This window comes from Elaeis guineensis, chromosome 3, assembly GCF_000442705.2.
Source record: "Elaeis guineensis isolate ETL-2024a chromosome 3, EG11, whole genome shotgun sequence".
NCBI lineage: Eukaryota > Viridiplantae > Streptophyta > Magnoliopsida > Arecales > Arecaceae > Elaeis > Elaeis guineensis.
This window is the reverse complement of record NC_025995.2, coordinates 123,603,133-123,625,746: the sequence shown is the minus strand read 5'-3', so window position 1 is coordinate 123,625,746 and position 22,614 is coordinate 123,603,133. Positions and strand designations below refer to the sequence as shown.

The following is a 22,614-nucleotide window of genomic DNA, read 5'->3' as shown; positions in this document are numbered from 1 at the left end:
CAAAGCCATCGTTATAAACTATCCAAGTAATTTTGTTGAGTGAGATTTTTCAATTGCAAAAACACTGTTGTACTGCTGTTTCTTAATAGATTTCTTCGGAATCGAGACAATAAGAAGTTTGGCAGCCAAAATTGAAGTACTGTCCAGCCTAAATGGATAAATGCATCATTCACCAAACATAAAACTATAGTTACTAAAACTGTGCCAGATTGGTCAGTCAGTCAGTAAGAACCGGATCGGGCCGGCTAGTTTTAGAGAAAACGGGTGGGTTTTTACAACTTTATTAAGTTGTTAAAACTATATCATGCTATGCAAAAGAAGTTTCTTGCTCAATAATTTTAATAATCATCTCTTTCTATTAAAAAGAAAATAACTAATTACCTTCTTCATGGGTGAATTTTTTTTTCAAAAATACGTCATTCATGTATTTGGATACTTTTACTATCTAAAATTAAATATATATATATATATATATATATATATATATATATATATATATTAATTCTATGTGAGTTTTTTAATACAAAATTAAAGGGTAGTGTGGAATACAAAGTATAGCATTTCAAACGAAAATTTATAAATAATTTTACAAATATCATTTTAAATTTTTTTAGAATGTTTGTTATAAGATGGCCTCAAGTAATTAGTATTTTTGGTATTGAAAGGTATTTTGGACTAGTAATCATTTAAAAAATACTATTGATTCTACACCTATTGGTTTTCTCTTTCCTATTCCTCCTTACAAGGACCGGATAAATATAAGCTCGGTTTGTATCTTTCTTTCTCAGTATCAACCATCCAATCACCTTTTGCACAGCTCTCAAAGCATGCCAAATCTTTTATTCATCCACCTGCATAGCTTTCAAAGCGGCCATTGTGCGATCCAATGGTGGATTCATGAGAAGGAAGATGAATCCTTTTGTGCATAAGATATATATACAACCCCTCTTTTGGTTGGGATGCTTTTCGATCTCGTTTTAAAGACCATGGATAAAATTAAAATCAGAGAACATCTAAGATAAAAAAAAATCATGTAAAATAGAGGCAAATTAGTAAATATAACGGGTTACAGAACCTTGGGACCTTGGCAATTCCAAAGAGAGAGCGGGGAGAGAATAAAGAGGATAGCGAAGGAAATTCCACTTGACGGTAATGCGAAGCGAATGGCTAATGATGCCTCTCCATGTATGATGAGTTTGTCGGCTGGACCACTGCTGTTGTAGTAGAACATCAGACACACCAGCAAGAGAGCTTATGGTCCCCCTCTGATTCTTTTATGAAGTCTGCAAATGCCGACTTGTTTGACCTTATATAAAGTTCATCATTTATTTTTCTAATGCTTTACTAGTGGTATTTTAGAATGCCAGCTAGTGATGGTCTGTTTTGTTGTATTGGTGGAATATCATGCTTGGTTTCACCTGCTTTGCTTCTATTGGAGAATACTGTGCAATTGCTGAGATCCGGGGAGATTTGACCAGCCGAGTGCTGGAGAATTGATAAAATAAGGGACTTTTGCTCTGGGATCTTCAATACACTATCATTAAACTTTTAAAATAGGGAGGCTAAAGCAACTCCATTTCCATTCTTGCTTCCCCTCTCCCACCCCCCCTGCCACATCTAAACTTGACCTTATTTTGCCAGGCGGACTGAACCTTGTTGTAAAACTACCATCTTTTATTGAAGATAATAAAAGACTGATGTCATCTACAATCCAATCCTCAATCTTTCATCTAAGAGGTCAGAGAGGCGAGATAATTTAATTTGATATTTTTTTTCAGTTGTTCCCGAATGACAAAAGCCAAACAATCATCAAGAGGAGGAGAAATTATATTCTACACTACACGCATCATATAACTGTATGTGCAGCCAAGCATAGCTGCTCATTTCTATAGAGATGCATTGCGATGAGTGCTTGATAAATAAAATTTATAGAAGTGAATGATTGTGATTGGTTGCATATACAGTCACATGATGCATGCAGTGTAGAAAATAATTTCTTGAGGATCGAGGTTGCATTTTACAAAGGTGGGCTAGACTGTAGGGCATTGCTCGGAGAATAGCCAATTCCCCTCGAGAAGAAGAAGAATTAGAATAAGAAAATGAGCAGCTTCCGGCGACCTGGGAATCAAGAAACTTGCATTAATGTCCATCTCCTATGTTGGGAACCGATAACGTGTGAGATGCAAGGGAATTGGAAAGAGGCGAGGGGCACGGGGAGTGGGGTTTGGCGCAAGTTGTAGGTGGCGATAAAAATAATATCAACTAAGGATGTGCAAGTGGGGTTCAAGATAGTAGAATTGCGTTAATATACAACTAAGGATGTGGATGGTAGAAATACACTTAAGGATGCAGGATGTTCCACTCAAGTGGCTCTTCGTATCTCTCCTGGATGCTCTATCTTGTAAACCCCATTCTGTGCTCTTAACCATACTCTTTGGTAAATATTTCCATCAAATCAAAGAAAAATCATAATTTTTTTCTATCTTTGTAAACCTCATAATTTTTTTTTTCTTTTTCCGGAAGGAAAATCATTCATAGATATGGACATTTCTGTTGCTTTGTTTACTAGTAAGTACGTTGGAAGATATGCACGAAATTAATGGGACAATGCATATTGATTAATTTGTGACTTTTTCGAGTGAGACACTTGTCAGTGCCACATCTTTTTCTTAAGAAAGTTATCCCATGCTTAAAGTTTTTTTTCCTGTTTTGTCTTTTTTTCTTTTTAGCTTCGAATATAAAAGCATGTCTTCCTTTTGTCCTACTTAGAGAGGTCCATATACACTAAGAGGAAGCGTTCCACGCATTAGCAAAGTTTTTTCCCCTAGTATGTCCCTTCTAATGACAAACTACTTTTAAATGATTTCTTTGATGTAAATAATTTTATTGAAGATATTCGGATGACTTTAAAACTTGTGACTTAAGCATCTGAGAGGTGTTTTGATTGATAAAGCATGATAAGGATTCCTATTTTTTGCAGGATAGAAAATCTAGCATCCTTTATGAGACTTTAGATGTTCAAGTTTTTCTCAATTATACTCAAAATGATCTTTTATAAGTAATTTAGTGCTAAAAATGGGTTTATATATGCATAGATTTTAACTTTATATGCGCAAGTCCACTACTTTGCTGCCACGTACTTTTGCTTAATTGTATACATGGTGATAGTAATGTAAGGACCCAATCCATTCAATGGTGGACCCAAGATTTTTACATATTATTATTTTGAGTATTATTCAAATTATGGATATATGATTTTTACTATCAGTTAAATATTATCATAAAAGTGTTTTATATTCATTATGATGTAAGTTTGGCTTACTGGGCTACAAGCTTACACCATCTTTTTCTTTTGGAGTTGCAGGATGCGCAGCATCGATCAGGTTGCATGTGGAGTTTGGAGTGATGGAGTCATTAGTTAGTTAGTTAATTAATTTTTTAATACCAAATAAATGTTTCAATCTTATGGACTTTATTCAACAAAAATGGATTAGTTTGGTTTGATAAAAATGGTTGAATTTTTATAATTCTTTTGGTATTCTTGTGGACTTTTTTATTATTTAGGATTTGCATGATATTTAGGATATTACTCTAGAGTTCATATGGCCATATCATATGGTTGATCCAGATATTAGGTTTGGGGTGTGACAAACAAGAAATGTTCCAGCTATTATTTATCAACACATGCCTGATTTCATAATCGATAAACCACATTAAATATTGGCTTGCCATGTTAATTAGTTTTACACATCATTTTTTTATTATTTTATTCAAATGCTCCTTGGATTGTAACAATTGGTACGAAAGCTTGGAGCTGAGACAAAGATAGATAATAGATTATTTGAGATGCAAGGGAGACGATTCAATCAGATTTTAAATTTCAAGATTTAATTGCACGAACTTTGCGCGCATCGTGTGTTCAAAGATGGTGACGTGAGTGAAGGATGGGTGTGTATATATTACGGACGAAGAGTTCATCGAGAGAGAGATGATACCGATGACCGATCTTGATCTAGTATTTGATGGGCCTGTCCTATTTAATATTTTCTTCTTTAGGCCATTGCTAGACGATTGTAAGATAAATTGAGGAGCATGTACGAGGGGATATCCTGCACCATGCAAGGATGGTTTTTTTCAAAGACCAGTATATACCCTTTTTACCAAAAAAAAAAAAAAGACCATTATACCTTCATAAGAATGCGGAGCCATCGTTATTGCAAGAATATTTGAATCGATTTAATACACTGATATGCTAGCCAGCAATTGTTAAAGTGATGATCAATGTTCATATGTAATTTATTCGGATGTAATAATTACTATCCATTCAAATTGTGAGTCGACCTAGTTGGGTTGATCTCTTACATTTGATTATCTAAGGAGGAAAACTTTGGCTGTAGCGAAAGTAAAACATAAAAAATTATATCCAGGCTTGAAAAACAATTCAGGTTAGCCTTGTTCAAACACAACCAACTGCCACCTGCATGTACTTGGCCTGTAAGAATGCAAACATCCTCAAATTTGGTCAATGGCCAGAAACTCCCTCGGCAAGGCTCCACGACTCGGAGATGCTTGTCAACATACCTACGGACTCTAGGATTTCAATACCACGACCATGAACAAGCCATCACTGCAAGTGGTCGGCAAACATTTGGACCCACATTCCAGTCGGTCATAGAACTTCCAGACGTGGTGCCGTGTTCTAGGCTCTAGCTTTCGTCAAGGAACCCAGTTTGGGTTATTGCAAGTCAAGTCAATGATGGTGGGCACTCAGGGTTCAACTCAGTCGCACATTCCAACTGCTGTGGCCCAGTTATGTGATCGGCTCGAAAAAGTCTCCAAATTGTGTCTGATTGCTCGATGCTTGACCCTGGCATGGGTCAAGTGGTGCTTCCTACCAAAATTTCTGCACTGATATGGCCTAGTTGATGCAGCTCAAGAGGACCACCCTTTCTCTTTTTTCTTCTGAGTAGAAAGAGGACCACCTTACATGCTAATTCCTGCATTCATATCGTCTAGGTGATTCAGCTCGAAAGGATGTCACCTTATTGAAAAAATTACAACCACAAAATAATAATATCACAAACTCCTTTTTTTTTTCTTTTTATATAATTAATTGAGATATCATTATAATTTACTAAACAACAATAATATATATGATCTATGCAAGCAATTACTAAACAAAATAATCAAGCAATCCACAAACAAGAGAGATAATAATTTTTAACATGGAAGATCCTTGCAAAGGGAATAACCACACAACCTAGTTCAATCAAAAAATCTTTCATTATTTAGAATAATATGATCACAATAAATCTTCTCTAGATCAATTAGCAGCTGCACAAATATGTCATAAATCCATGCCTATAAAGCCCATTTACGAACACTGTCAAAACAGTATGATAAGCCACTGCTTGGCCACCCAACAAAATCATCTTATGGGCACCTCACATTCACCTGATTCCAACTACATGCCCCACAAATCCTCAACCATGCCAGCCAAAACTGTTCTACTTCTCATAATTGAGGTTAACAGAGAAACAACAGAAAAAAATGCTTCTGGAAAGAACTACAAAAGAAGGAACCTCCAGACTTCAGTGTCCTTGTTCAGTTCTTCTAGCTTTTCTCCTTCCCTCCACAGAGTCTTAGCTACCTTTCATTAATACATAACCACTTTTCTTTCATGACATCTTAACTACCAACATCTCCTTTGACGTAAATTAACTGTTTGCCATACATTTTTCTTTTCATGGGTCAAGTGGTGCTTCCTACCAAAATTTCTGCACTGATATGGCCTAGTTGATGCAGCTCAAGGGACCACCCCCGTTTTTCCCCTTTTTGAGTAGAAAGTGCTAATTCCTGCATTCATATGATCTGGGTGATTTGGCGCAAAAAGATGTCATTTTATTAGAAAAAATTACAATCACAAAAAACATAATATTGTAATTTTTTTCTTTTTTATATAATTAATTGAGATATAACTATAATCTACTAAACAATAATAATATATATGATCTATGTAAGCAATTAATAGACAAAATAATCAAATGACCCATAAATAAGAGAGAGCATAATTTTTAACGTCAAAAATCCTTACAAAGATAAAAACCTTGGAATCTAATTCAATCAAAAAGATCTTTTACTATTTAGAATAATAGGATCACAATAAATCTTCTCTAGATCAATTAGCAGCTGCACAATATATCATCAAGATTTAATATTAGCTTCCATAATAAAAATATTTATCATTAATAAGATAGATTTCAACAATAAACAAAAATAGAAGATGGGGATGCTTAAAATAATCGATGAAAAAGATTTTTGAATGATGGAAACCATTCAGTTTGTATCTTTCTACATCGAGAATAATATACTAAAATTTAATTATAATAGATATATGATCAATCATCTAACTATCTAATAAAATAGTGCTATTTTTTCTTTTTCCTTCTTTTTCTTCTTCCCCTCTGTTTTCTACCGTCGGCCTCCTGACATGGCACAATAGTAAAGCCCAAGCAGCATTATCAATATCACTACATCTCTAACTTTTTATTTTAATTTTAATTTTAAAAATATGGATTTTATGTAGGGAGGAACCCCAGCGACAACATGGCCATGGGTCCTTATTGAAATGCCCGTGTGCGGCCTCCAGTTTTCTGTGCTCTAGAGTCCTTGCTCAAATTCATCGCATGCATGGTCTCTCAAGGTATTGTCATTGGGCACGGCTCTCGTCACATCTCTATCGGTTGCAGTCATAGATGCCAAGAATGCATCCAAAAAGGCCGACATGGTCGATCACCTTAGAAATTTATAGAGGAGATAATATATGCGGCAAGCTGGAAATCAGCTTAGAGCATTTCCGCTAGTCGTCGCTTGGGAGACTCAAAAACGTACGACTCAACTACTTGGGATGGCATCGCTTCACCTCGCTCCCCAATGGAGCATTTTACGTACACCTTCCGAATGCAGGAGGGAGCATTCATTGGCAAGTTAGCAGTAGTTAAGGTCATGATCAATGTTCATATGTAGTTTATTCAGATGTGATAATTACTATTCGTTCAAACCGTCCGTCCTAGCGGGGTTAATATTTGGCTGGAGCAAAAGTGAAGCATAAAAATTATCCAGGCCTGAAAAGTAATTCAGCTTAGCCTTCTTCAGACAGCCCACTACCCACTTGCATATACTGTGGTTTATAGGAACCAATATCAAGTTTTGCCCATGACCGGAAACCCCTTTATATCTCAATCCCAATCTGCATTAGGCAACTTTTTGATAGCTTTATCATGGTGGCTGAAATTATTTCTAATTGCAAACAACTTAAGCGTAAAGGTGTTATCATCAAGCTTGATTTCGAGAAGGCGTATGATTAAATTAATTGGAATTTTTCTGTTTACACTCTTGGAGGCTTGGGGATTTGGATCGAAATGGTGCTAATGGACACAAACAATTCTTTTTGATAGCAAGATCTCTTCTATCATCAACGGAGAGCCAACCAATTGGACGCAAGCTAGAAAAGGACACAAACAAGGCGATCCAATATGTCCACTCCTTTTCCTTCTAGTAGTAGACGTACTATACAGAATTTTGAATATGGCAAGGATGAATAACATGATAGCTGGCATTGGTCCGTCACATGTAATTGGGGACATTGTGTGTCGACAATTCGTTGATAATACATTGATTTCAACAGCACGGACAAGTATCATGTCAAGAATCTCAAATTCATGGTGTACTCCTTCGAGCTCCTCACGGGATTGAAAGTCAACTTTCAGAAGAGCTCCCTCTATATTATTTGGTATGAGCAAAAGGTTCGGCCATGATATTACCAAGCTTTTAGGATGTACAGAATCAAACCTACCATTCAAGTATCTTGGAATACCTCTACACTTCAAAAAACCACGAGCATCAGACTGGCAATTTCTCGAAGAAAAAATTGAGAGAAAACTTTCTTCATGGAAGGGGAAACTACAAACCATGGCCGGTAGATTAACCTTGGTAAACGCTGTGTTGAGCTCAATCCTGGTGGTGTATTGGATGTCTATAATGCAATTACCAACAGCAACGTTTGGGAAAATTGACCGCATTAACTTCCTTTGGAGAGGAAACTAGCAATCGAAGCTTGTAAAACAGGCTTTCCATTCACTCATGGCGAATGGAGAAAGGTATTCTTTTGGCAAGTGAAGGAAAAAAGACCACGTGGTTTGCCAATCACAGGCATTACTGGCTCTTTTTGTAAATATCGCCTTAGGATTCGTTTGGTTCACGGCAAGTGAAGATGGAAAGAGAGAATTTTTGGAAAGTGGTGAGGGATCTCTTATTTGATTAGAATTTAAAAAAAAAAGATAATAAAAAAATTTTTCTCATGTAAAATCACTTTCCACACTTCATGAAAAGTGAAAACCTTTGGAGGAGGATCAGGAGGTGGATTTTAGCACTTTTCATGAGATGAAAAGTGATGGTATTTTTTTTTATCTAAAATATTCTTTTAAGATTTATGGCTAAAATTTTGTAACATATCATATACGATTAGAATGAAATACTGAATAATGATAATATAATATAATATTAATATTAATATTAATAAAATATTTATATTAATATATAAATATTTATATTAATAAAATATTATATTTATTAATATATTAATAAATTTATTATATTAAAATATTAATATTATATTAACATAATATAATATATATTAATATTATATTAATATAATAAATTATTATGATCTAATATTATATTATAATATATTAATTTTATTTTTATATTAATATAAATATAATATTATTATTTATACAAAGTGTAGGGGTAAAATGTATGGTCTTATATTTATTAAGGATATAATAGGTATTTTATGCAATATTTTTGTGAAAATAAATGTTCAATCAAATATAAATTATATTTTTTATGATTAATTAAATATATTAAAATTTTATTATTAAAAAATATTTTTTAAAAAAAAAAAAATTTGTGTGAACCAAACAAGGTCTTTAGTAGTGATGAATTAAATAAAGCTGGCCCAGAGCTTTAGTTGGGGCGCTACATAGTTCGACGTATCCCACCAGCATAGCCCACATCTAATTATGGCCTCCGGTGGGATGGCTGTACATAAAACCCCTCCTTTGAAATAAATTTTGGGTGGGTCCCCCTCCCTTTCAATAAAAAAAAAAAAGGTGTGCCTGACTCGGAGACATCTAATTTAATTTCATACCATGACCATGAACTACTGAACTAGCATTTGGGTGGCGCAATTTGGTAAAGTTGGGTGGCGCGTTACTGCAAGTGGTGGGCAAACATTTGGATCCACATTCCAATTGGTCAATAAACTTGATTCGCGGTGCCCCTCTCGCTTCCGTCAAAGAAGCCGGCGTTGGCTACTGCGAGTCAAAAAATGGTGGACTCAATGTTCCACCAATAAGTTACACATTCCCCCTACTGTGGCTGGAAAAAGCTTCCAAAATTTGTCCAAGCTAGGCCTGGCATTGGTTATGGCTCGCATCTGGCATCTATATCATCCAAAAAGAGGTTGACGTGACCGATCACCTTTGAAATTTTTAGGCTGACACCATAAGATTCACACCTAAACTATTGGTGATTTCAACAAACCAAACCAAGGATAAGCATCTATTTAATTTTTGGAGTCAAAAATCATATGGGGCGGTCACTATAAAATATCATATGGGGTGGGCTTCAAAGTTTGCCACATTTCTTTTAATACCAATGTTAAAGAATTAGTCCAAAAGTCAAAAATATTTTCTACTAACAGAGTTATTAACCCCATGATTAAGATATTCTCTTTCTTCTTCATTTTCAATACATATATATTTTTTAGCAATACATATTATATGATCATATGATACATACTAAATATATAGCCAGGTGATACAAACTATAAGCTTTTTTGATATATATCTTACAACGATCCAATACACATCTACAACTAATTTGATATATTGTTTACTGAACTTAGTATTCATTAGTATACAGTATACGATTAATTGATATACACCTATCAAAATATTTATCTATGTCCTAATACATATCACTAGGTAAAGCGATGTATAGTTTTTAGAACATAGTATTCATCAGTATACAGTACATGAACAAATAATATATACTAGACTGTTTGCTGATACATATGATAAGCTTTTTTGATACACACCTACTAACGATCCAATATATATCTATAGATAAATTGATACATAATTTATCAAACTTAATATCTATCAGTATACATTATATAGTTTATTTGGGTGCAGCAAAGCAAGTACTTGGCATGCATATTTTTCATGACAGAGAGATCAAAAAGTTGTGGCCGTCACAAGAAGGTTATATTGAGAAGGTGCTTCAGAGATTTAGTATGGACAAAGTCAAGCCTGTGAGTTCTCTATTGGCTAATCACTTCATGATGAGTTCTCAACAATGTCCTTCTACTGATGTGGAGAAGGAGGAGATAAGACATACATCATATGCTTCGGCAGTTGGTAGTTTAATGTATGCAATGGTATGTATAAGATCCAATATTGGTTATTCAATGGGCATTGTGAGCAGATTTCTTTCAAATCTGGACAAGCAACATTGGATGATAGTAAAGTGGATCTTAAGGTATGTACATGGTATTTTCAAATTTTGTTTGTGTTTAGGAGGTGAGAGGCCATTGTTTGAAGGATATACTAATGTCGATATGACGGATGATGTTGATTAGAGAAAGTCGACCTCGGATTATTTAGTCACATTTGTGGGGGGAGCTACGTTATGGCAATTTAAGCTCCAGAAGTGTGTTGTCTTATCCACCATAAAAGTTGAATATATTGCAGTGATGGAGGCATACAAGAAAATACTTTGGATGAAGAGATTTCTGCATCAAGGTCGGGATGAAGTAGAATAAGTATGTTGTTCATTGTGATAGTCAGAGCGCAATTTACTTGAGTAAGAACTCTACTTTTCATTCCAAGTCAAAGCATATTGATATGTACATGCATTGGATTCGAGATGTGCTGGAGCAAAAAGAGTTGTATCTAGAAAAGATTCATACCGACATAAATGGAGCTGATACGATGACAAAGGCATTTCCAAGGAAGAAGTTGGAGGTGTGCAGAGAGGTTACTGGATTGATATTGGTGGGTTCCTCCTCATAAGTCAGGAGGGAGAGTTTGTTGGGTTTTGTCCCTCCTTAATGAAGATGACCCAACAGATGACACACATGGATGATAAATTTGAAGCCAAGTCCATGTGGAAAAACTCAAGAAAGAAAGAGATCTGCAAAAGTATTTTAGGACAGCAAGTTCTGCATCTTAGTCGACTTACACTGTTATTGGGTCGATTAAGTTCAAGATGAGTCAACGTAGTCTCAAAGTGGGTCGATTATGTCTCAGAGAAGAAGCCAGATAAATAGCAGCTTTCGAGACTTCTAGCATGGTATGCTTTTGAGTCGACTCAGTATTTCTGTGAGTCGACTCAGTCCCAGATGAGCCGACTCAGTCTGAGACTGGGTCAACTCAGTGTCGTGACATGGTTTGGGCCAAATTTTCTTAAGGTTTCGAAGCCTATTTAAAGGTTAGCCTTATGACCAACTGTGTTACCCCTAGTGGGATAACGCACTGTTATGTTAGAGGTCTAGGGTATGGGATCACTGCTTTCTCATCATCACGCTCATCTAGGACTGACATCCATTCTACGTGCGAGGCTCGATTGATTGAGGTACAGAGGCAGGCTGCCGTGGATCGACGTAGGCTGAGCAGTGAGTTCAGGAGTTGGCTACATGCATCGATGAGTATCAGCAGCTCCAGATCCAAATGATGGAGCGGATCATATAGATGGAGCAAACGATACAGCTGATGAGACAGCAGCAGGTCGGTCTGAGCTCTTTCGAATGCTCTCCTTCCCCAACTCATTCTCTAGATGCCGACACTTGACGGCTTCTTTATGCATTTTTTTATTTTTATTTATAATCACTTATAATTTTAATTTAATATAATAAAATAATAAAATTTATTTATCTATTTATTATGTTAATTTTTTATTTTTATTTTTTTAATTTATAAAAAATATTATAGATATAAATTAAAAAATATATTCATAAATTATTTTTAAAAAAAATATGATTAAATTATTAACGATAAAATTATTTTTGATGAAATATTGATCATCAAAAATATTTTAGTATGATAATTTAATTTTTTAATAAATATAAAATTATTAAAATTTTACATATAATTAATAGCGACAAAAAATTATTCATCATAAATAATTATTAGCGATGAAAATTTTCATCGCTAATTACCTTATTTATGACATAAGATTTTCATCACTAATATTATTTAATTTTATTTTCTAAATTTTTTTTTATTAAATTAATAGCAATGAAAAATTTTCATTGCAAAAAATATTTTTTGCGATGGAAATTTTTTATCGCTAAAAGTTTTTTAAAAATTTTATTTCAAAAAATATTTTAATTAAATTAATAGCAATGAAAAATTTTTCATCGCTATTAATATTTTATTTTTTAGCGACGTTATAATTCATCATAATTTTTTTTTATGATTAAAATTTTTTGATGAAAATATTTTAATGATGAAAATTATTCATCGTAAATACCGTTTATTAGTGATGAAATATTTTTTTCATTGTAAAATATTATCAATGACATGATTATTTGTGATAAATAATTAGCGTCGAATAGTTCGTCACTAATAATTATTAACGATGAAAATAGATTATTAGCGACGAAAATTTTTTGTTGCTAATATCTTGTTTTGTTATAGTGACGGTACTCAAAAAGTATCGTAGGGTGCTGTGCATGCTTCAGAAATGTCTATCAAAAGATGGATGGTTATGTGATGTTTATCTAAACTATTCAAATATCCTTAGGATTTATCTTTTTTTTTTCTTAGTGTTTTAATGCACGCGTGTAAGCATGCACGGCCACTCATCTTTTGATGGACGTTTTCGAAGTATGTACAGCACCCTGCGATACTTTTTAAGTACTGCAGAGGATCGGTTCCTGTTCATTTATAGGATATAGCAAGGATTAGAAACAGCATGAAAGATAACTAGCATGAAATATATAAAGCCAAATTCCATGTAGATAAAACAAGGTATAAATGGAGTTATCAGTTAGCAGAAGCTGATCAAGCCTAACTTTCTCATTTTCATGGCCAAAATCTCCAACACAAAGTTTTCATTCGAAATCTTTTAAAAAAATTGCACTATGACTTGCATGTGCTCCAACCACTCACTTCTCTAAAGTCTCAAAACCACCCTAGCATCTTCGAATTTTTGAAATAACTAAAGGATCTCCAAAGTGAATATCATCAGGGTTAATAGTTGAAACCCATGGTCCTGGACGCTCCTGAAATGTTGCCCCCATATGCTTCTTTAGAAAAGCAAGATTCGAGTTTTCACCCCATCCAATATTTGTAAACAAAAGAAAAACATCCCATAGAGCTTGAAAGGTTTTAATCATCCTTGATTACATAAGATTGATACTCTATTTTCTTTCACCGGATATCATTAAAAGTTTTATAAACTTCTCTGCCAACAAAAATCAAAAGATAATACTTTCTTTTTTATACCTAGATTTCAATTATTTATAGTGTGAACTTACACACTCAGCTTTTCCCTACCACTCATCAAAATCCCGAGTATGCTCTTGAGACAAAATGTAGACATCCCAAGTAACTTGGAATGCAGTTGCAAATATGTAAAGATCCATACATGTCCAACCATGTGCATACTTTATAGATATAAAATTGACCAAGGTTGATTTTAGTTTTCGGTTCGATTTTCGGATTTTTCAGTTTTTAACTGATCCTATTGGTGCAAAAATTCGCTTGCGCCGGAGAAGCTGGAGTCGAGGGTGTCGCGGTCGCCGCCGGAACCTGCAAAAGAAGTCTAAACCGGAGGTGTGGTTGCTCCGACAAAGACCCTCCGACGCTCAAGTCAGTTTTCTGCCTCAACAAGAATGGAGTGCTCGAACGAAAATTTTAGCAGAGTTTTTAGGTAAAAATGAGAGCTTATAGAATAACGTATCTGGGGTCCCCCCTTTTTATAGGCGGAGGGCTCAACAGACTGATAGCGACGTTCATAACCGTCTGGTAGTGGGCCGCCCACAGTCAGGAGGAATTTATTGCGAGGAGTAGGGGAGTGGACCCGTGGCTCTCACTGTAGCGCGCCACATGGAGTCTGCCGCAGGGAGCAGAGCGGCGTCCGTTGTCGCGACTTGCCAGAGAATGGAAGAATCGTGCAGTATCCGTTACAGAAGGTGGAGCAGGATCGTGGGCATCATAGCGGTCTGCCAGGGAATAGTGAAGCCGCGCGGGATCCGTCGCAGGAGGTGGAGTAGAGTCGTGGCCGTCATAGCGGTCTGTCAGGGAATGATGGAGCTGCGCGGGGTCCGCCGCAAGGAGTGGAGCAGTGGTGTCCGTTACTGTGGCTTGTCAGGGCATCCAGACTTGTTGGCCGAAGTTCGGTCAGAGTCGGTAGCGAGGTCCGGCACCCGTAGGAGTTTGGACGAGGTCTTCCCGCAGCCGGAATAGAAGACGGATTCTGACTCTCGTAAAAGTCCGGGCGCAGTCTTCTTGCAGTTGTGGGTCGTAGGTGGAGTTCGGCTCCCGTAGGAGTCTGGACGAAGTCTTCCTTGCTGTAGAAATTGTGAACGGAGCCCGGCTCCCGTAGGAGTCCGGGCGGAGTCTTCCTTGCTGTAGAAGTCATGAACGGAGCCCGGCTCCCGTAGGAGTCCGGGAGGAGTCCCCCTTGCGGTTGAAGTCGTGGGCAGAGCCCGGCTCCCGTAGGAGTCCGGGCGGAGTCCTCCTGCAATTAAAGTCAGGTGCGAAGTCCGGCTCCCGTAGGAGTCCGGGCGAAGCTTACCGGCAATTGAAGTCGTGGGCGGAGCCCGGCTCCCGTAGGAGTCCGGGTGGAGTCCTCCTGCAATTAAAGTCGTGGGCGGAGCCCGGCTCCCGTAGGAGTCCGGGCGGAGTCCCCCTTGCGGTTGAAGTCATGGGCGGAGGCCGGCTCCCATAGAAATCCAGGCGGAGTCCCCTTTGCGGTTGAAGTCGTGGGCGGAGCCCGGCTCCCGTAGGAGTCCGGGCGGAGTCTTCCTGCAATTAAAGTCGTGGGCAGAGCCCGGCTCCCGTGGGAGTCCGGGCGGAGTCTTCCTTGCGGTTAAAGTCGTGGGCGGAGCCTGCAAGGGTTAATCCCGCTGAGAACTTCGGCCGTGGGTATTTTATACCCAACAGATCCAAACCGAAAACCAAAATTCTTGAAAATGAAAATCAAAAACCGAACCGAACTATACTCGGTTCGGTTCGATTTTTCGATTCGGTTCGAGTCGGTTTTCAGTCTGAAACTAAATTATGAACAGCCCTATCCGCGACATGCGGACCCCTGCATGGCACTGACCTTGGGCCAGGCCAGACGGGCCAGACTCACAGGTATGTTGCTCCCGGAAAGGATCTCCTATGCATGACTCGTTTCAACTTCTGCATGTTTATTTTCCAAAATTTGGTTTTTTTTTGATTTAATTATAGGCAATATCCTAAGTCGTAATAATTCAATATTAAAAAGTTTGCATATCTAAATATTTCTTTCATACATGATTTTCCATAAATCAGAATGTAGTTAATTTCTTTCTGCGTGATTCTTCTATTGTGATTCTGAAGGGCAAGTGCATGCTCACTGACTTGATTTGTATTAAAATAACTAATGCATTCTGTGGCAGAATATGGGGTGGCCAACCATGTATCTACCGAAGGACATGTGTACAGCTTTGGGATACTTCTGTTAGAGATGTTTACAGGGAAGAGACCGACCGATGAGACGTTGAATGAAGGCACAAGCCTTTGTGAGTTTGATGAGATGGCCTTTCCTGAAAGAGTCATTGATATTATAGATCCATGTCTACTCCTAGAAGAGAAAGATGGAGGAGTCGATGATATATAAAATTCAAAATACAGTTGAAGCAAGACGAGGAACACGAGTTCTTGGTTTCCATGCTTCGGGTTGGCCTCTTATGCTCGAAGGAATCACCAAAGGAGCGAATGCAGATGGAAGACGTGATCAAGGAATTGCTGAAGGCTAGGGATGCATTTACAGGAGCTGGAATTCATGGGGAAAGGAGAAAAGAAACAGTTCTAGAGGAGAAGGTCCATCAGCCGTTGATGACAACAAGTGGGTGTGACGATAAAGAACCAATGTGTTTTTTTTGGGTATGCCTTATCGTCCATAGTTTCGCTTATCTGTGTAGACTCATGGAGAGATGGTGCAATAAAACGAAACAGTCTTCTTGTTCTTCTTCTTCATTTTTTTTCGTTTTTTGTTGAACGGGAAAAAGGAGAAAGTGAGCTAGTTCCCCCGGCTTTTGTTATTAATTGGATTTGATATCCACAAGAATGAGATAAGTAAGATAGAAGAGAAATTAGATACAGTTTTTTGTGACAACAGAGAGGCGATGCTAAGATGTGCTTGACGGCTCTGCTTTGCTTTCCCAACAACCTAGGTTTCCCCACAATCGGAAGGTATTTATTTAGTCTTGTGGAGGATTGCATTGATAGTCGATTTCTTTCCAACAACACGGTCAAAAACTTCACAGTCCGTTCTTTCGCAGGTAAAAGATTTGCCTAAGAATCTATACTTTCTTGAGTAAATATTTTTCAAACAATATTTAGATAAAAAAATAATTTACCTATGTTCCTTTACACATAGGAAAGTGGCTTCAGAATTTGTTATCTACCTTCTTTTACATTACTATTTTTTTTGGATAAGTTGGTAAAATTTATTCATATTTTCTATAATATCTCTTATACTTTTTAGATTTGACCAAGTTATTAAGCATTGAATGATGAAGACATTGGAAATGAGGATGAGTATTTTAGCTACAGCATTAAATGCCTACTCTACTAGCTAATGAAAAAATGATTTAGCCACCCCCTGGATGGATAAAACTTTCTTCTATTTTATAGATAAATGTTGCCTATAGTAAAGTAATTTATCCATCTTAAAAAGTGTGAGAACATGGGTAAGTTAGTCAATAAAAAAATTGATTAATTTTTTCATGGTATTTACCCATAAAAGAATGACCCCTCAACTGCTCCAAGTCAAGTTGGGTGAGTTGGCATTGTGACTTAATATTCGATACCAATTTTTTCCAATTCCAATGAGAAGCCACCGATACATTACTTTTCAATGCTCTGAGATATAGATCTTCAAACAAGGAAGCCAAAGGTACAGCACCATTCCATTCATCCTCCCAAAATCTAATAATAAAATGAAATAGTAAATGTTCGTATTATTGGTTATACTACTAACACTTGGAATGAGCAAGTTAGATTTTTTTTTTCCTATTTGTTTTTAGGAAATAAAGTCGGGCTTCCACCATCCAGGTGCTTGCTTAGAATCTTTGCCATGTACAGAGGATGCCAATTAAACAACGGTGCTAAATCTAATTCTTCTAATAATGATAAAAGAATTAGTTTCCTCTTTCTTTATTTTTTTTTCTTTCTTGGGACAATATTAAGGCGTGCGGGTCCATGTGCCATGGTGAGCCTTATCGAACCCCAGCCATCATGCCAATCACGAATAGTTATGATTCAAAGATAGGTCCTCTCCAATCTAATTCAGGACCAGGATGTTTTCAAGAGTCGGACTTCGCAATCACCCATTTCCTTCTATGCGACTGGACCGCTGGGCATGTGCCACATAGGCACCAAGCAATTTCTCTGAAGGATAATAAAGGTTGTAAGAGGGTCCAACGATTCGTGACCGTATGTAAAAAAATTAGTCAGAAAATATTATTTTATCCGTGGCAAGAAACCACCAAGTCTCTACAGGCTCTAAGACTCGGAGACACTTTTCAACATACCTAAGAACTCTAGGATTTAATTTCATATATATCATTATCGTGAACTGGCTTCCAAACTCAAACTTGGTCATAAAACTTCCTGATACGGCACCGTATTGTAGGCTCTGGCTTCCGTGAAGGAACGCGGTGTTGGCTATTGCAAGTCTTTCTTTCTTTTTCCTTTTTTCCTTTTTTTCTTTTTATTTATTTATTTTGATGATGTTGGCTACTGCAAGTCAAAAATGGTGGACCCGATATTCAACTCAGTCACACATTCCCACTACTGTTGCTGGAAAAAGCTTTCAAAATGTGTCTGAGTGCCCGATGCTTTATCTTGACGTTGGGTGTGACTCTCGTCAGACTTCTATATCATCCAAAAGAGGTTGACGTGATCGATCAGCTTTGAAATTTTTAGACTCGGAGTTCCATCACTGGCATAAGTGCTTGGTCGAGCGTTCACCTCACATGAGTCCGCTTTGCAAGGGATCCGTTTACTGACATGATAAGATTCACAAGCAAACTAAATGTCACACACCCGACCTTGGGTTTAAATATCGAGAGCATGAGTAGTCACCGCATACTTACAAGGAACCGTTCCTATAGGCATGCAAGACATCCATCTGTCAATGAATCAATATAACCTGCAGTTTATAATATTCACGTGCAGGAGATAGTAAATATTAGAGTACTCAAAACTATTGATTAACTACACCACCGAACATACTAACCTAAAATTCTTCTTTTGAACTTCTATAATTCACAGTTTATAGTGGATGGATTAGTTTACACAGCTCAGAAAATCACCATAATATACATATAGTTAAATAAATCAATTTTACTAACTACACAAGTCGACCTCGCATCTTACTAATCCAAAACACTGATCGAACTAACCTTTGAACCCTAGATCTGAAAACAACAAAGGAAGATTATGAGCTTCCTAGCTTAGTAAGTAACAAATACATATATCCAACTTATTTAACTTATGTTAACATGCAACGTAAATGCATCATACAATATATAATCTCAATCTGATCATGTATCATATTTATACAATTAATGATATTAAAAATATACTTTATACCTACTTATCTAGAACATGAAAATCAGTAAGTAGTATAAAAGTACATCATATATATATATATATATATATATATTAGTTTTCATAATACTACACTTAAGCATGAGTACCCACTTCTTTTTGCTCTCAGCTCTTCATATGGTGCCATGATTGCCCCCATAGTGGGGATCTTAGATCCATGCTTACACCCCATGGTGGGTATCTCAAGTCCACATTTACGCTCCGTGGTGAATATCTCAAGTTCGAACATCATACACAGTAGGCTAAGAATCAGATGATACATATATCAATAACTATATATAAGTCAAAGAATTTTTCTCTTTTTCATATGTCTTTTATACAGCTTTAATATAACTTGATACACCTTGATACCGCTATGATCCATGTACTCCAATTTGCTATAATCATAATTCATAGAGCCTGATCTGATCATAGCATGTAACTTCATTTATTTCCACTTATAACATTCAAACCACAAATCATTCGTTTATAATTATAGAGATTTTATGCAACATGCTATACATGATAAAATCAAATGCAATTGTAGGTTTTTGTATCATTTTAAAGGGATATGATATATTCACATTTAACTCTGATTAAATATGATAAATGTAAATGTTACTTACCTTGCAGGTTCCAACAACCGGCAATCTAGATGCATCCCTCGGGTTCCTTAGGATCTAAAATTTAACATCACATATATGTATCAAATTAATGGCGCAACAACATTCTTAAATTTAATTTCTAAAATTCTTAAGAGTCTTAACAGTCTTTCTCAAATTTTTAAAATTCTAAACTCTATTTTATATACTAGCTATTAGTATAATAGGAAAGCTACTAATCTTGTCCAATTCTCTAATACCCACAGGACGAGGGCATAGCTCAAGAAATTTTAAAAAAATGGTAAGGGTACTGAGAGAGAGAGAGAGAGAGAGAAATCCCCCCTTTTCTTTCCTTCTTTTTTTTTCTCTCTTTTTTTTTCCTCTCTTTTTCTTTTTTCTTTCTTTCTTCTTCTTCTTCTTTTCCTCTTCCTCTATTTTTCCTTCTCTATCCCCACTCACAGCACACACACAACACACACACACATGCATGCAGAATGAGGGGAAAAGAGAGGGAGAGAGAGAGAGCACAGAAAGCGAGAGAGGGCGTATGAGAGGGAGAGAAGAGAGAGAAAGAGAGAAAGTAGGAGAGACAGAATGCAGGAGAGACTAGGAGAGAGAGTGATGGTGGGAGAGAGTGGGAGAGAGAGTGAGGGCGGTGGGGGCTTCGAGAACCATCGGGAGAATAGGAAAAAAAATTCCCTGTTCTCATTTTGGGGAAGCCACAGGGCATCGCCTCTTAGGCGGGCCCCATGGAGGGTTATCACATTCTCCCCCCTTAATTAAATTTCATTCTTGAAATTAAAATACTTGAGTTCTCGAATAAATATGGATACTTTTGCTTTACTTCTTTCTCTAATTTTCAAGTGGCCTCTCACACTGAATGGTTGTTCCATTGCATTTTACAATATGGAATAACATGTCTTCGCAATACTTGATCCATTCGATCTACTATTTGCACAGGATACTTTTCATAGCTTAAATCTTCTATGAGTTGTAAGGGTTCATATTCTATAATATGACTGAGATTTGATATGTATTTTCTTAACATAGAAACATGGAAGATATTATATACTCCAGCCAGTATAGGGGGCAAGGCAAGTCTGTAAGCAACTGCACCAACTTTCTCCAACACTTCAAATGGACCAACATATCTAGGGCTTAACTTATCTGGAATTCTAAATTTTACAATTTCTTTGGTAGGTGATACCTTTAAAAATACATGATCACCAATCTGAAAATCTAATTCTCGCCTCCTGGTATCTACATAACTCTTCTTTCTACTCTGAGCTATATAGAGATGCTCTCTGATTAAATGAATGTTTTCTACTATTTATTGTACCAATTCAGGTTCTAATAATTTTTTCTCGCCCACATCATCCCAACATATCAGAGATCTACATTTCCTTTCATACAATGCTTCATAAGGTGCCATTTGTATACTAGACCAATAACAGTTATTTTAGGCAAATTCTACTAAAGGTAGATGTTCTTCCCAAGAGCCTTTAAGATCAATAACACAAGCTCTTAACATGTCCTCCAATATCTGGATAATTCTTTCTGACTGTCTATTTGTCTGGGGGTAGAAAGCACTACTAAAATTTAATTTAGTTTTCAAAACTTTATGCAATTTTTTTCAAAATTGAGATACAAATCTAGTGTCTCTATCTGATATAATAGTCATAGGAATATCATGTAGCCTTATAATTTCCTTAATATAGAGCTTAGCTAGTCTTTTAAGAGTATGACCAACTCTGTATGCTAAGAAATGAGCTGATTTAGTTAATCTATCCATAATTATCCATATTGCATTATTACTATTAGGAGTTCTTGGTAAATCAGTCACAAAATCCTAATAATATGCTCCCATTTTCACTTAGAAATCGATAATGACTACAGTAATTCTTCTGGTCTCTGATGCTCAGCTTTCACCAAATGACATGTTAGACATTGGAAAATAAATTGTGCAACTTCTCTTTTCATATTACTCCACAAAAAATTTTCATATATACTTATTTCATTTATTATGATATAATTCACCCACTACACCAAAATGTAGCCTATGAAATTAAGTTTAGATATTCAACAATATTCTCATGTATATCTTCTCAACACAAGTTTTTCTTCTATGATCCATCCTAACAATTTTTTATTATCATTGCTTACCTAAGTAACGTCTAAAAGTGAAAAGAAAAAAGTCAAAATAGTTAAAGCTAGTCTCCTTAGCTCCCATATTACATAAACCATCCTCATCTTTTATACTCTTCTTGCTATGAGTTCAGTCAAATTATCACCAATTTTTAACTTCTTATAAAGTGAAAGAAGTAAACCTAGAAGCTTGAATAAACCATAAATAACCTATTGCTTCTAACATAAGCATCAAGCCGACTAACTTAGTTGAAAATTTTGAGTCTAGTTCATATTCTAAATTGCGGTCCCTATTGCTAGCCATGTTTGCCCATAGTTGACAGTAGCATATCCATCTTGCAAATTACACCAGATACATATCCTTACCCATTTTGAACCAACATGTTGCTCAAAGATTCCAAGTGAGTTATTATCTATCTTAAATATTTTACTATTAACAAAGTTCTTCTAAGGCCCATGCAAAGTTTTGCTTGTTACACAAGAAAATAGCCCAGGAGTTTGGGTGGTTCAACTGTCTTGCCTGATTGATGCATTAGGTACCCTAAGAATCGATAATGCATGAACGACATCAGAATTTAAAAAGGTGAGGGGATGGGGGAGTGAGGGGTTAGTTGTGATATGAAACTGATGGTGTCAAGAACTCAAGACAGAAATATTTAGATATTGTTAGCGCATAGAGCCCAAAGAACGGGTGAAAGTGGATCCAATAATATCTGGCTGAATCCATTTTCACATCCAAATCTATCCGGATATGGATAAAAATTTAAACATCCGACTGATATCCATATCCTTATATATATCCTTTAAAGAAAAATGGATATGGATATGAATAGACAACTATCCGATCCATGTCCGAATATCTAATTCTATGTGTAATATTATTTAATTTTAATTCTATTTATAATTTTATTTCATTTTATATGGCACTCATGAACTTCTAAGAAAAATAT

The 22,614-nt window shown here is 36.2% G+C and overlaps 1 pseudogene; it reads right to left on the bottom strand.

Annotated features, from left to right (window-relative positions):
* Window positions 1-12,897: 12,897 nt before the first annotated feature.
* On the bottom strand, window positions 12,898-15,878 carry LOC140856350 (uncharacterized; annotated as a pseudogene).
* Between the last annotated feature and the right edge of the window lie 6,736 nt (window positions 15,879-22,614).